Raw genomic sequence first — 16,971 nt, forward strand, 5'->3', positions numbered from 1 at the left:
AGACTTGGTTCTATAAGATTCACTCTGACTAAGGTCTAGTTGAAGGTAATCAGAAAGTACGGAAGTTAAAGCATCTAGAAGGACCAGTAAGAAATTTTGACTTTGGTGTTGAACTTGGAATGAAAATAGAAAGTCCTAGTGCTCTATTTAGAATGGTATATTTAGACGAAGTTGAAATTTGTGAGGTACTTGGGTATATTAACCCTGAGAGTAAAGTGCAAATTATGGAATCAACCAACTTGAATCCCATCTTCCATATTTGTTTGACATGTCAGTGTTAGGAGTGAAATTTGCTGAAGTACTATTTTGTCAGACTGAACTTTCCAAGAGAAAACCAAGAATAAGGAAGGTCAAAGGGACGTTTGAAAATATACCCACCTTGAATGAATACACAGCATTGGATTAGAAGAGAGCACAGATACTCTATGTGAAAGTTGCCAAGTCTTTGAAATGAGGTGACCGAGGCCATTTGGGATGGGCAGTAAGACCGGTGTTAACCCAGTAGTTACCAAATGGTACCTCAGTCATCAGCACCAAGGAAAGATCTATTCCTGGATGTCTATGAAATCTGTGCTCTCATTTTCATCTTTATCTAGGGCGATCATATAACTTATCCGAAATGGGTCATTTTTTTTTTTCTCCAGGATGAAAGTGAACAGGGAACATAATCACTCCTGAAGGCAAGTGATACCAAGCCAAGCTAGGGAAACCAATGTGTGCTCTGGAGTCTGTGACTCCAACTGTACCCACTTACTGATTATGAGTATGACTTATATATGTACACAGGTAAATATAAACACATGTATGCATGCTATATAGTCTTCAATACTTTGATTAATCTTATACTTATTTAATTTTACTGACAAGTATATAATAATAATTAGCAATTTTACATTTATGTTATAATAACGCTCAGTAAAGAACAGGGTGTAACATGGATCTAAATGCTTTTCCTCTTTCAGTTATTCACAGGGGCTACTCAGTGACCATACAGGAGGCAGAAGGTAGGGCATTGAGCTTTGAACCAGTATCTTTCCAAGCCCAGTTTAAAGTACCTTCCTTGGATTATTCCAGATATGCACAGGTGCTTACTGGTGAGAGGTCCTGGCACTCAATCCACCAGCAGCAGATTATAACAAAGAGGCCTGGCCTGCTAGTGTTTGTCACAGAGAGACCTTGGAATCTTGACAATGTTTCTAAGCAATGTTCACAAGGTAAGTTGTTCACTCTTCCAAATAAACCTGCCAGCCCCTGGGTTTTCCTGTTTTCTTAGTCTCCTGGCTCTGTACAGGGAAGGGAAGCTACAATAGATGAGAACTTTCTCTTCAGTTACTACCTGTAAGCCTCAGAATTTCGGAGACTTCAAGGCTCAACTGGCCTACATAGTAAATTCTGGGCCTGAAATTACTTTGCGAAACCCTTACTCAAATAAAACAAAATTCAAAACGTTCTCATTGGGAATGGGCTCACCTACAGTAAAATATAGAAATCTTTACTATGCAGTAAATGAATTTTCACATGCACAATGTCAATGCTATCAGATATCAGCCTGGGACACTTTCAGAAGTTTTGCGCTTATTTAGGACTTCTATATGTATACTACGAAAGATTCATACCTTTGATGGTGCCGGTCCCAAGTATTTGATTTTCAGGTTTCACCCTTATTAGTATGTTTTTAATCCTTAGAATTCAGTCTAGTGTTAGGAGGTAGATATACTGTTTCCATTTGCATAGCATCCCTGTCTCCTGAAACCTTGATAAGTTTCACTTTCATGTCTGCCACAGTTCATCTTTGAGACAGGGTTTTCTATGCAGCCCGGGCTGGCTTTGAAGAAATGACCCTGCCTTACCTCTTCCGTGGTGGGACTGTGTGTATAGGTCAGTAGAGTTGGCCGAGTTTATTTATTAGTTCTGATTTTACATAGCGTTTACATAGTACACTCCGCATACTAACATTGTTTGTAAAACCGCGCCTAGTCAGTCTGCTTTGGACCTCACATCTTTTATTTCCCTCATTTTTTTTTTATTATTATTTTCTTTATTTACTGGATCTTGCTTCTTTTGATGCAGATTTAGGAAGTTCATTGGTAAGCTCTCTAAGTCCCCTGTAGTTAACTATTCTTGGAGCTATAACCAGCAAGGACAGGAGTGATGTGTATAATGAAGTATTCCCTGCCAGGTAGCACTGTACATGTATGCAGCCTTGACCAGTGTCTGGTGAGGGTGCATTTCAAACAGTGTGATGTTTATAGCAAAGACAAACCACCTTCATGTGTGTTTGCTCTACATTTTTATATAATACTGACCTACTTTAAATGTAGACAGTCTATTGAAATACTAGTTCTAGTAAAGCAACTTTGTTGATGCCTGGACTTACTAGATCAGTAATTCATTCCCACCAATGTGGTATTGACTTTTAGTGGTATTGACTCTTTTCAAATGGAGATCTTTGGTACTAACTCCAAATTAAGAAGGCAAATACAATAAGCAGTGTTTTATTTTCTCATGAAATAGGGAGGATTCTGAAAAATATTATTAAGTATGTTTCTCTCTGGGAAGTGGGAGATGATTCTTTCCATGTCTTGGCATTTGTCTCTCTACCATTTCTTTTTCTTTGACAGAGTTATATGTTCAATACATAATTTGATACAGTGCCAATCAGATTGAAATAGAAAGGTCCATGATCATTTTGCATTGTTAGTAAATCAGGTGAAGAAGATGGCATTCATATCCCTTTGCATTGCCAACTATTAGATTTATTGCAGGAAGCTTAATTAGACATTTTTAAAATACCATCTTCCATGTATACAGTGCCCTCAATTTGGCTTAAAGGCTTAGGCAGCTAAATTTTTCTATATACATTTTCCAGAGAGAATTTTTGATAAGATTTAGAATAGCTGTCTTATTCATGTTCATGCCCAGGATATGTGAATGCTTTGTTTCCTCTGATAGTACATTTTTCTCATTCCATAAAGATTCTTTCTGCTAATACCACAGAAAAATATGACCCTTCCATTATTTTCTGTTCAGTATATTAAAATGTAAATGGACTCATGTGGAATTGGAGAGAAAAAATAAAGGATCATTTAATCAAGTCTATGTGATTGCTGTTACTATTAGTTGACTTTCTATTGCTTAATCCAACCTGTGCTTCATGTCTGAACAATTCAGACATATTTCTAAGTACACCCTAACAGCCCGTTGCTAAGAGAGAAATTTCCCCCATTGTATGGCACATAAACAGCAGGCCTCTTACAGATTGAAGATAATATATGGTAAGCCTCAATTTCCTGGCAACACTACTGCTTTAGTTAATTCATGTTTCAAAAAAGTAGGGTTCACGTGAATAACACCTAAGGACAGTTGCTGGTGTGTTTAAGAATCCTGAGGATCACCAGGTAACATGCAGTTAAACTATGGGATTCTCTGTCTCTCTAGAAAGGAAACAGACTGCCCCATTGCTTTCTTATTGAGAGGGTTCAGAATAGCACCAGAGAGCTGCAAACCACACTCCTTGGAGTAAAAACCTTGCATATTTTCAGTAAGTGTTGGCAGCTAATTGTAGAGGTGCAGCATACTACAGAGGGCTGGCGGCCTTTGTTGAGTGTGGGAAGTCTGTTGTCAAAATACATCAGGAACCAGCTCCTTCATCAACAACCTGCTGTACTAGAACCATTTATAACCTGTTCCTCTCTCATCTCTTCTGGTGCCCTCTCCTTTTCTCCTCAAGAGGAGCCTGAGAGGACAAAAGGAGCAGAGACTAAGAACAGGGTTTTGACAGTCATGAGTATATACAGAATAATTTCTGGAGACAACTGCAGCGAAATGAGTCTGTATTATTGTTCCAGGCATAGGGTATATAAGAGCTTTTCAGGGTTATGGGTAGAAAGGGATCGTTGGTCATGACATCCAGTAAGCAGGAAGGGCTGATTGGTTACAATACAACACCTAATAGCATGCAGCCAGAGAGCTAGAGTGGTATGTGTGTGCTGAGTTATGCGACTTTTCAGAGACTCAGTACAAGGTCACTTCAGGCAAAGCCAGACAAAGCCAGCCACTGGCATTCAGGGACATTCTCCAGACAATGACGGGCAGATAGGGAAGCCCTGCTAACAAAGAGCATCCTGGTTATGGGGGGGGGTTGCTACCTTAATAACAAGGCTCCCCAACATCTTCTATGTGCCAAGGATCTATTCATGTGGCACCATCTCTATTTCTTTATGAGTGAAAGGAAGAATACTGTCTTTCATACATGGGAGTCCCTGGTTTAGTACACTTGTCTTCCTCATTGACTTCCCATCCTCAGTTTGTTCTTTCTGAGTAGCCTTACTTCCTTCCATACTCTAGTGACTTAGACTGAGTGACTTAAACAGAGTGATTTTTGCTGAAATGTAAGCACTGTAACAAAAACTCTATTAAATTATGGCTATTTTACCTACAGTGTAACAGAATGGTTCTGCTACCCAACATTCATGTTTATTATAAAAATGCAAGCATAAATTGTACATGAAGTTGATATCTCAACTCCAACTTGGTGATTGGCTTTTGACAAGTACAATATAGTATTTATAAACTGACCAATCCCTATACATAAAAACATACTTTGGCATATATTAGTGTATTTCATATACTTTAGTTCTTTTCCCTGCAATTCACAAGACAGATGGATGAAATGGGAGCACAGAGAGGTGACATTGCTGGGCGGACGTTGGCATTTAAACATGTGACATCTGGAAGTAGGTTATACTATGACTTTCCACTTCAGATTGATTGCCATGGGAGAATATGTGCATCTTTTACACTGATAATATAATGGATTTATTATTCTACCTTAACTATGACACCACATTGTCCTCATGCCACAACTCTTGGGGTTTCTTGAAAGTTAGGTTCCCTTTCTGTCATGTCTCCCAACAACATCTTTTTTTAAAAAAATCAAATTTGGAATTCCTAAGGGATCAATAAAAACTCACTGTTAGTAAGATTTAGTCAATAACTGTCACAGAAATTAAAAGAGTAGCTTCTAAGATCAATATTGTCAAGCACATATAGACAAAGAGCTCTTAGCAGAAATTATCAATAAAACACATGCAGGAGTTAGACTTCAAGCAAATCCATTTGGATATGCCAACGAGGCTCAGGCTGTGAGGAGAATATTTACAGAAACAAGAAAGCCAAATATAATTCTATACTAAGAAGGACCACCTTGAGAGGTCACGGGGCTGATCTAAATCTGTTCAAATTATACTCAGAAAAGGAATGTAAGCATTATTCTACTCCAGTAGGAGGAAATTGCTTCTCATGGGACATGCATTAACAAATCTGAAATGGCTACCCATGCGTATAACAAGGTTAAACAAATAAATAAATGGATGGCAGATGGTATAAAAGAGTGCATCCCTGGTAGAATGGGAGATTATAAAAAAGCAAAACCTACAAGAACTAGAATCATGCAGTATGAGATGAGACCTTGAGATATCAGCATGCATTTAACATAAACTAATGAATTTATACAGAAATGTCTACATGTGCTTTTAAATACTTTAGCATTTTCATGTGTAGGTATCTGTAGAAGCCAGGAGAGGGTTTCCAGTCCCTTGGAACTGAAAATGGAGTTGACTGTGGGACAATTATTAATAGGGTGCTGGAAATAGACACCTCCTTCTCTGCAAGAGCAGCAAACTCTTAGCCACTAATCCCTATATGTGCATATATAATATACGTACACACAAACACACACACACGCACACGCACACGCACACGCGCACACACACACACACACACACACACACACACATGCCCTAGTTATGTACAATAAAGGAGAATACCTCAAGATCAGACCAGACATTTGGCACGCACAGGCGCCCTTTTGAAGAGATAACCAACTAAGGATTTAGAGGTGGGGCTGACTAGATAGCTCTTAGTTAAGAAAGAGCGCTGGGTATTCTTCCAAAGGACTTGGTTTTGGTTTTGATTCCCAACACTCACATGGTGGCTCACAACTGTCTGTAACTCCAGCTCCATGGTATTCAACGCTCTTTTCTCTTCTCTACAGGCACGCAGATGGTAAACAGACATTTGGGCAGACAAAACACCCATACATATAAAATAAAACAAAAAATAAATCTTTAAATACTTTTTAAAAAGAGTTATATGGAATAAACAGTAAATATGCACAGTGAACCTGGAGTAGGGGGGTGCTGTAGTTTCCAAAAGTAAAAAAAACTCCTCAAAACTACATAATAAAGTCAAGCAAAAGACATCTACTGGCCAAAGTCAAAACAATTTGAAAAACCAGCCCGACAATTTAGTATGGGAATATGATCCAAGAGGTAAAATAATTGATCATACTGATACAAATGAAGTATCAATGAAGATAAATGGGGAGAAAATAAAACTCTTCATCCATAATAATTGCAAATAATGTGATTTCTTTGCCCTTAGCAAGGGACAATACAATTCTCCTCTCCCTGGTGTGGCATGCAATTAGTGACCTAGTTTCAAAGGTTACAATGTAAGGAAGGTTATACAGGTAAATCCATAGTAGAGAGGTTTGGTAAACACAGCCCTACCCTTACCCATGGAGTCAATGCTAACCCAGTGTGTAATAGACTTTATGGATGTCTTCTCCAGGTCGCAGTGTTGAACTGCCATATATTAGCTAAGCCCAAATTTAAGGATGTCCTATAAAACACCTAACTGCTACTCCTAAAAACTGTCAAGGTCATTATACAAAAGATTGGTTGAGAACTGTCACAACCAAAGGCAATTCAAAAAGGCAGGGGAAAAGGATTGAATATAATATCCTTTTTTTTTTTTTTTTTTTTTTNTGTCCTGGAACTCACTTTGTAGACCAGGCTGGCCTCGAACTCAGAAATCCACCTGCCTCTGCCTCCCAAGTGCTGGGATTAAAGGCGTGCGCCACCACCACCTGACTTGAATATAATATTCTGAATAAAGCCCTGAGTTGGAAAATAAGAGAAAGAAAAAGTCAAAAAAATATCTAAGAGGTTTGGAAGTTTAACTAATAATAATATAGCAATGCTGGTTCTATTTAAACTGTGACAAATGTCAGGTTTCATTAGAAGACGGCACCAACAGGAGAAGATGACAGCCAGCTCCTTGAGACTGTCACACTTTCTCTGCGGCCTTTCTTTAAAAGGATTTTTTTTTTTTTTTTTAACTGCCAGCTTTCTTAAGTGTCTAAGAATTAGTACCACATCTCCGTCCAGCATCAGAGGTAGCATCCTCAAATGCTCTGTGGCAGGAACTTGCGTGGTTTAAAATATTATCAAATTCACCTCACAGGGACTGAGGGAAGAGATGGCATTGGCGGACCCAGCCCCTCTCCCTCAGTTCTTTTCCCACCTCCCCTGTAGACTCTCCTTTCCAGCCCGTCCCTGTTTCTGTGTGACTCCTGCTAAAACCACAGAACCACTCTCTACCAGGAACCCCCAGTGGCCACAGTAGGTGAAGACTCCAGTACGCCTACCTTCGTTGTCCGCCCTGTCCTCTATTCCAGTCTCATCTGATGCCTTAATCTTACACTGGAGGAAACCTGTGTATAGTAGCTCCTCCTCCCCACCCTCCTCCACTCCCTAGGGACTTAACCTCTTCGGTGCAGAACCAGAGATTCTCTGTTTCTTCTCTTCTGTCCCTGACACCCTTTCCTTCTAACATATATTCATTCCTTTGTGATACCAAGTGAATGGTTTCAACATTTTCTACCAGGGACACTGCAGCCACCACACTTGGCCAGGACCCAGAGTGTGCAACCAAAGAAGAAAAAAAAAATCCACTCAGTCAAGATGAGACCAGATACCTATGCCAAGAAACACTGCAAACATTTGTCTGGATCCAACTGCAAAAGCAAGAACATGAACAGCCACGACAACCGGCCTCCTCCGGAAGTCAGCAATCCTATTGCCTTAAGCAATATTGGGAAAAGCAGTGTAACTGAAGCATGAATCAGGGAATGGGTGCTAATCATTTCCCTGGGATTAATGATGAAAATCAAAGGCCATGTGGATCAAATAGTTTCCCAGGGTCACACAGCTGGGTGACAGTAGTTGCTACATTAATATCCAGTTTATCTGACTTCAGATCTGTGCATCCTAAGTACCATGGTCCTCTATCTCTTGCCTGGCTGCAGCCTCAGAGTACCATTATACTTGGCAATATGTGGAAAGACAAGACATCTGTTACCATATAGATAATTGAGTGGTTCGTGTACAAATGAAATTTGTCCTATATTTTAGACCATATGAAACTTAAGAGTCCATCCATGCATTTCATCCCAGGACAAGATAGTCGTGATTTGATTCACATAAATAACTGTAGAAATAGGATTGTTTTTATGACTCTTGCAAATGGATACTCTATTTATTACTATGTAAAGTTAAGGTTAACTACAGAACAATAATAATTTGAAAAGAAACATGAAGGATCAGTATTCTTGACTCTTTAAACTTTGGACTAACCTAGCCACAAGATGCTAATCAACTCATTTCCCGAGGCTTGGTGCTAATTCCCAGACTCTTACATGAGCATTCTTTTTTTTTTTTTTAAACACAGTTGTCCATGTGCTGCAAAAACCCAAAGACAATTCTTTCCTAGGAACTCATACCCACAGGAGGGTAACGTAAAAATCAAAGTGATTGGGTGTTCTTTAGGTATTTATCCAATCAGGCTGCTGATACTTAAGGACCAGATGGAAAGCGTAGCCTTTGAAGAGGTTCCAGGGTATCACAGAGAGCTTCACAAGCATTCGTTCACACTTCATAACCAGAAGGAAGAGCTATCTACAAACAGACCTTGCTCAAAATGACCAAAACCTCATCAAAAGGTGTTTATTGGTCTCTGAAATTTAGAATCTGTGAGCCAATATTTCAAACAATTGTGGTCCTGTGGTCCCCTCTCTTCTTTCTCACTTTCTTACTTTCTAGTGCTTGGAAATGCTCATTTATGAGATTCCAGGTGTTCATCCGTTTAGGATGATGTCTCTATCACAGGATTCAGTCCTACGAAAGGAGTCTTGAGCATGTGCTCATTATAACATCTCAGACTTCACCATGTCTAGCATCTAGATAATCTCAGTGATGGATGTAAGAGAAATCCACAAATGTGGTCAAGGGCGCCTTCATTAACATGCATCCCCTTTTCACTTTGTTCAGGGCAGACTTGTTCTAACATAATACGAAAGCCATCTTCAATTATGGTGGATGGTTTAAATTAAACAGCAGTTCTTTCCCTATGGCTGCCAGTGTACCCAATTGAATCTCCAAAACAGATAAATAAACTCTAACGAACATGGAGAGAAAAGAAATGATCAGTAAAGAAAGCTGATCATTAAATTTCAAAACTAGGAAACCAAGGTCTGTGTTTGTAAGCCTAGTGAGACATAAGAAACAGCAGAGAGTAGTAGCATATAATGTTGTAAATGGGTACAGTGGGCTGTGTATAATGACGGAACTTTCTTGCTATGCATCTGTTCTTACATGTGACACACATGTATGCATGTTTTCTTACATGTGACATGCATGTGCAAGTTCTCAAAGCTATTCACTGTTTGGGGATCTCCTGCTTTGCAGCCTCCTTCACTGAACTTACAGAGGAAGGGGAAACCTCATTAGCAAGGGCTCTCTCAGCTGCCTAATCACTGTGGCTGAGCTTAGAGAAAAGGCCCTGGCCCCAGATCCCTGATTACTTACATAACTGCAAACAAAACAGTAGGAGTAAAGATGACTTGCATCCTCAACGGTCAACCCCAAGGACTTTACAGAATTAATTTGCACCAAACATGTGCACTCACTGTGTCTGTCCTCGGGAATATTTTGAAAGGGAACACAGAGAAAAGGGTCATCAATACAGACAGTGCCATGCTGATCAACAGTGACAGACTTTACTAGTGGTGAGGTCAATAGAAAACCCATTAAAAGTCGCTTCTCCGAGGCCGACCCTGGAATTAATTTCCCAGCTTTGCCCTGAAAGTTCATAGAATTGTAATGTAAGAGCTGCAAGCTTTCCTCTGGTCTTACCTATACGAAAATTGCAATAACCAGACATGCTTGCAAATGCTCATGAGAGTTGGGGCATCATGCAAGAGGAAAGGTCTAGCCTACGTGCAACAGGTAATGTGTTTTTCTTCTGTCCTGGTGCCAGGAATAAAAACTCAGTATGGCTTGGATATAAAGGGAAAGGATATTCTGTGGGTCATTTTGAGGCTAGAAATCCACTAGAACTCCTTTCCCTAACCCCAGTGACAACTGCAAAACCCACCATTGCAGGTCCATAGTGGATGCTGCCTGCTGTGTGTAGTATGAGCAGTTGTAGAAGTTACTCAGACAATTGCTTCATGTTTTATCTCAATAGTTCTTCTACAGCGTGACTGACAGCTCAGGAAGAAAATGATGATCCAACTGAGCCTGGTTATTACCGATGGTGACTACAATACATTTCATAACATTCTAATAAAACCTAATATGATTACTATAAGCTATCATTTGAGATTGCTTAATAAAACTTTAATATAGAGTGAAGTGTCTATTTAATGTATTAGTCAAATTAGGAGCTCTTCGTGTCTGTAGAGATAAAATAAAGAGCTGTATAAAAATGTGAAGAAAGTAAAAAGGGTAAGTTTAAGCAATTCTTTTTGTCCTTAGAGTGAGAATGTTCCTCAAATCCCGTAAAGGCAGAAGCAGGCTTACATTTCATTTTAAGCTCATGGACTGAGGATGGTTGGAAAAGAATTGTCCAAGGCTCGCCCATGGTCATGTCCCTGATGAAATGAACATGTCAGTATGTGAAGCAGTAGGAATTTCTGATAGCTTTTAGAATCAAATTAAAATGACAATGTCAGATCACTCATTGAAGTTATTCAGCAGAAAAGAAAGGAATTTAGTACTATAGCAACTGCATTGTCATTTTGAAAACTGCCCTTCATTCAGTGAACCACTAAACACCTTGTGCACGTCTGATTCAGTGCTATTTGTACATAACAAAGGGTGAAATAGGAGAGGTCCAGCTCTAAGAAGAAGAACCAATCACGTTGGCTCCTTTGTAAACTCCCAAAAAGTCTCATGGAAGAGGTGAGACCTGACACTGCTATTAAGCATGAGTATCAGAGAGAGCGGAGACAGGAGACAGACGGAAAAGCTCCTTGGCAGTAAAATGTGGACAAACCCAAAACCACAGGAACTGTGAATGAAGCACGGAGGTTACAAGGTTTAGTGAGCAGAGCTAGTAGAACTGACAGTAACAACAGCCATTATTTATCGAACTTTGCATGGTGGGTCAAAGAGCCTTAGGGCTTGAACAGTAGGTGAAAGAGAAGCCCTGTCATTTCATGAAGCACAGGGCACTCGGGACATTTCATGACAGTCACTTGTTTTCAGACCCTGACTCCTGAGTGGGCAATGACTGCTGTGAATCTACCAGCTATGCCTACAGTCACCACACTTCACATCTTAGGTACCCACCAGGTTCCAAGGAAGGCGCTAAGTTATGAAGGTGAAGCTCACATTCTACCTGTCAGAGATTAGGCTCAAACCATATTCAAAATTCAAACAGGATGGGCCAGCCTACTGTTGTTAGTTACTGTTGTCAAAAACTTAAGGATTACAGTCCTTTGCGCTTGGCAAGGGAGGAATGGCAGTGAGGGTGGCTGTAGCTGAGACAGAAAGAGCATGCAGCAGTGAGTTGAATTCTGTCTGTCGTCAGGAAGCAGAGAGAGAGAGAGAGAGAGAGAGAGAGAGAGAGAGAGAGAGAGAGAGAGAGAGAGGAATGCTGGTGTTCTCTGTTTTCTGCCTTTTTTTTTTTTTTAAACTTAGCCTGTGATGCTCAGATTCAAGACGCTTCTTCTCTTCACCTTCTGGAAATGCCCTCACCAACCCATTTAGAGATGTGTCTCTTAGGTTTGAAGGTGTGTCCAGTCAAGTTAACAATGGAAAATAACCATCATAGCCTCATAAGCATCCATGAGATTGAGACTTCTTAGACATGACTATCATCAACCTTCCTCCTCTTTTCCCATGCCTGCCCAATCTCAGATTTAGGAAACTTCATATTTAGATTAGATGAGACTGCCATTGAAAACCAGCATACTAGAAACAACACAATAAAACTGTTCATTATTCCTCATAGTTTATAAAATATTTTTCCTATTAGACATTAGGGATATAGGAAATTAATATTTTCCCATTTGTACATGAGTATTTATGTCAGACATAGCTATCATTTCTTTTTTTTTTTTTTAAATGATTTTAGAGTTTCATTGTAGAAAGGCAGGGAGAAAGGAGAGAAGGTAGAAAGAGAGAGGGAGAGACCAGCCATGGCCACGTGGAGAGAAGGGGGAAGAGAGAGAGAGAAGGAAGGCTAGAGAGTGAGAGAGGTAAAAGTTTAGAGAGCTATCATTTTTTTGGCTCAATTCATTGAAGGAAAGTTGTTCAATTAAAATGTTCCTTTAAAGCAGTGGTTCTCAAGATCCCTAATGCGACAACCATTTAATACAGTTCTTCATGCTGTGGTTGGCCCTCCCCCAACAATAAAATTGCATTCTTCGCTACTTCATAACTGTAATTTTGCTACGACTATGAATCCTAATGTAAATATCTATATTCCTGATGGTCTTAAGTGAACACTGTGAAAGGGTCATTGGACCACCCAAAGGGGTTTCTATCTACAGATTGAGAACGACTGCTTTAGTGTCAGAGCATATTGAAGGATTTCTTCCAAGAATACAATCCCAATCTTACTCCCATCAAGTGAACATCTGAACTCTCATTTTATCACAACTTGGCCAATACCAGATACTATAATTTTGCATATGGTAGGCCAATATGATACATGGACAATTATTGGTGGTTTTTGCTTTTTCTTGTTATTAGAAGTAATAACCTCCTTTTCCTTTCTAGTATATTTATACTCCTGACTGTTCTCTTGCTGTCTTGAAATTAATAGTGATAATACTTAATGTAGTAGAATATTTTAAGTAGGTCTCTCCTTTGTTTGTTTTTGTTAATCCCACTGTACATAAACACAAAATGTTGCTGATTTATCAAAGCACATCATTAAGTTCTAACTCCCCAACAGGAACTTCTTGGCAGGAAGCAGCTGGAAGTAGTGCATCTGGATTTCTGCCATAGAACACAGACCTCAAGTTCCATGAGAAAGCAAAACCATGTGCAAGCAGCAATCCCAGGAACTAGAAAGTTGGCTTAATATTTTTGCCCATTTTCAAGTTTCGCTTGGGGTCTTTGTTTACTTTTTCTAATGAATATTTGACCAATATCTCCCCCAAGTGAAACTTTTTTATTGAAGAAATAATGTTATTAGTTTGGCAAACATGCAATAACATTTTACAGCCTCTTTTAATTTTACAATCTTCTTTTCTTTTCTTTTTTAATTAAAGGAGGGAATGTAGTAGAACCATCTAGCTACAGAGAACTAAAACATCCCTAATATCATATGGCCATCACTATGCAAACATGGGACATTACAGACTAGATAAAGATGGAAAGTGATCTCTTGTGTTTGGCTGCACAAATATAATCAAAAGGTTGAACCTCGAGCCCAGGGCTACCCTGATGTACACCTTATAGAGCATGTTCTCAGAAAATGAAATGACAGGCAGAACATTTAGAATTGTGATCCAGATGTACCTTCTCAAACTAGGAAGGGGCCAGATAAATAAGCTGAACAGAAAATAAAGAGAAGGTCTGGGCTAAGATCTGAGAAACTTGAAGGAAAGAAAGAGTTACGCAGATACCCATGCTTCATGGTGACCAGAGTAGTCGCTCTTCCTACTGGGCAGGTTCTAGAGGAAGAAGCCTCACTATACTAATAGTAAAATATTTTTAAACCAAGATTTATTAGAAACTGGGGTCCTATAGAAGTGATTAAGAAGGACCTCAAGCATAGAAAAAGTATAGAGACCTATTTGGACTGGGTTAGTGTGACGCTGTGTTTTAGAATCAAAGATTGACCATGCCTAGGGAAAGAACAAAGACGGAAGGACAGGACCAAAATGTTCCAAAGATGTTGGCTCATAGTTTTAGAGATTATTGTGGGTATGATTGGACAGATGTTCCCATCATCTTTACCAGCTACATCCTAGGTGGCAGAATATTGTTCTTATTAAGCAACAGAGGTCACTTCCTGTCCCCCAGATCATCCCTCATTCAATAAAACATACACCTTTTTCCAGATGAGAAATTGATTAGTTTACTCCCTGGTTCTAGTCTAACCCACTCCCTCCTTCTTGAGAGCAACTTCAATAGCTCAGTAAGCAAGGGATTCAGCTTCCTGCATTTTCTTAGTAGCACAACCTGAGAATGGTGTAGAGTCGGTCCACAGGGATAATGTCCTAACACCTTCATCAACTTTTCAATTTCATATCAGAAATTTTCATTCCTGGGCACCATAAGAGAATCACCTTTGTAGACAATAGGATTTACTACTGTTACACTGTAGAGTGCATTGGGAGTCTCACATACTTCAAAGACCAAGGGTCATGTTCTTTTTTTTTTTTAATGTTTTTTTTATTAGATATTTTCTTTATTTACATTTCAAATGCTATCCTGAAAGTTCCCTATACCCTCCTCCCGCCCCTGCTCCCCTACCCACCCACTCCCATTTCTTGGACCTGGCATTCCCCTGTGCTGGGTCATATAAAGTTTGCAAGACCAAGGGGCCTCTCTTCCCAATGATGGCCGATTAGGCCATCTTCTGCTACATATGCAGCTAGAGACACGAGATCAGGGGGTACAGGTTAGTTCATATTGTTGTTCCACCTACAGGGTTGCAGCCCCCTTCAGCTCCTTGGGTACTTTCTCTAGCTCCTTCATTGGGGGCCCTGTGTTCCATCCAATAGCTGACTGTGAGCATCCACTTCTGTGTTTGCCAGGCACTGACATAGCCTCACAAGAGGCCACTATATCAGGGTCCCTTCAGCAGAATCTTGCTGGCATGTGCAATAGTATCTGGGTTTGGTGGCTGATGATGGGATGGATCCCCGGATGGGGTAGTCTCTGAATAGTCCATCCTTTCATCTTAGCTCTAAATTTTGTCTCTGTACCTCTATCCTTTCATAGGTATTTTGTTCCTTATTCTAAGGAGGAATGAAGTATCCACACGAAGGGTCATGTTCTTGATGTTGGGGGATGGAGTAAGAAGAATTTGTTGGCAGAAGTCATCTGGGCAGGCACACGAAAACAGAGGGACATGGGAGTTGGGACTGACTCTTGACTCCAAACTTGATATTGAATTGTAGCTAGCACAATGGATTACTAATAAGTGGTGTCTGGGTAGTGAATGCTACTTTCCCCGGGAGGAATTCAGAGCACAACGACACATTATGTGGCCTTCCTTAGTTTGTGGCATCTCATTGACATGTTGGGCTCCTACTTCTCAAGTAAGTCTTCCACTTAGCAATTCATATGGCTATTACTGGAGACAGAAAACAAAAACAAACACACAAACAAAACAATGAGCCAGAAGCATCGAACCAAGTAGAAAAAAGAGCCTTGCCATAGCAGGAGTTGTAACACTATTAGGATCTTCCTGGCTGAGTTTCAAAACCGCTGCCAAGTCTTGAAGTCTTCCAATATTCATGAAGTTATAATGAAGTTCAAGAGGCCGCAGATTTCATTTGCAAAATGTCAGTCAATGAGAGAGATCTTGTATTCCACTTTTAAATTATTCCTAACTGAAGGGAGATTAGAATCTTTAAGTCCACTCACTGCCATCTATGGGAATCATATTTAACAATGAGACAGCAAAAAAAAAAAAAAAAAAAAAAAAAAAAGAATACTGGATAATTTTTCCTCATTAAATTTTAGTTGAATTCAAAGGGTAAAATATTCCAATGAAGAGAAATTATTTAGATGGGCTCTCACAAGAATAAGATCTGTCCATACATCACCAGAAACACAGGAAAGTCCTGAACAAGGAGAAAATGAGGTTGTCAAGACAGAAGCCTCCAGCTTATGGTGATTTAGTAGCAGAAAATAAGGAATCAAGACGCGCTAATAACAACCTGTGAGGATGTAGATAATGATATATCAGGAGCTTTCCACCCTATATATCAACCCCACACAGTGCACCTGCTGCCTTTCATGACTCCATATTTCACCAGAAAGCAAGCTGATAAGAATTTCATATGGAGAAAGGATTTTGATTAGTGTGTCTATATTGACTACTATAGCGTACCTATGTTGACTTTTGCAATGGTATGCCAGTTACAAATTCCACCCTCAGTTTTCCCACACATAACAGTGAGGATAATAGATTCCGTTTTCTAGACACTGCATGACTCAGTTTACCTAGTATGTCTGTGTTATACAGCCATTTGCAAATATATGACTTCTTAGGCCCAGGATCTTTACTTTATAAAATGAGAATGCAGGCTCCAACTTTCCCAGTTTGGATTCTATATTGAGACTGTGAAGTCAGAGGCCACCCGCCAATTGTTAAGGGAGACATTGAGTCCCCCATGCTGAGTCCTCTCATGTCAAGGCCCCAGTGATTGCTAGAAATGAGCTGAGTGTTCCACTCTTCCTGGCCACTGATATCCACCTTCTTTCCTCACACCTTATGATAGGATTGACAATTAAGTTCAGAACTAACGACTTTCCACCTCTTTGCCACTGTTGATTTTCTCACGGAAATCCTAATTAACAATAAATGGCTGAAGGCAAAAGAAGAAGGAAAAAAATCAGCCCAAAGAAGAAAGATGTTACAGTAATCGTGGCTGACTTACTTCTCAATTTATCTGTTTCAATTTAAGGGAATTTGAAACTGAACAAAAAAAAAAAAAAAAAAAAAAAAAAAAAAAAAAAAAAAGAAAGAAAGAAAAAAAATTAAAGTCAATAACAGAGCAGGGTAAAGGAAAATATGTTACTATGGAAAAGTGGACAAAATCACCGCCTGCAGAATTTAACCTCTTTCCTGTCCTGGAAGAGACCTCTTGCATAT

The 16,971-nt window shown here is 39.6% G+C and overlaps 1 protein-coding gene and 1 long non-coding RNA gene across 6 annotated transcripts in view; one reads left to right on the forward strand and one right to left on the reverse strand.

The window, feature by feature from the left end:
* Grm1 (glutamate metabotropic receptor 1) overlaps window positions 1-16,971 on the reverse strand; it is a 381,700-nt gene that overhangs the window by 61,696 nt on the left and 303,033 nt on the right. The gene's annotated exons all lie outside the window — the stretch shown is intronic.
* Window positions 3,387-10,490, forward strand: LOC110338040. Its single transcript, XR_002381282.1, has 3 exons — window positions 3,387-3,541; window positions 7,732-7,910; window positions 10,383-10,490. It is a non-coding gene; the product is annotated as an uncharacterized LOC110338040 (long non-coding RNA).

This window comes from Mus pahari, chromosome 21 (assembly GCF_900095145.1).
Source record: "Mus pahari chromosome 21, PAHARI_EIJ_v1.1, whole genome shotgun sequence".
NCBI lineage: Eukaryota > Metazoa > Chordata > Mammalia > Rodentia > Muridae > Mus > Mus pahari.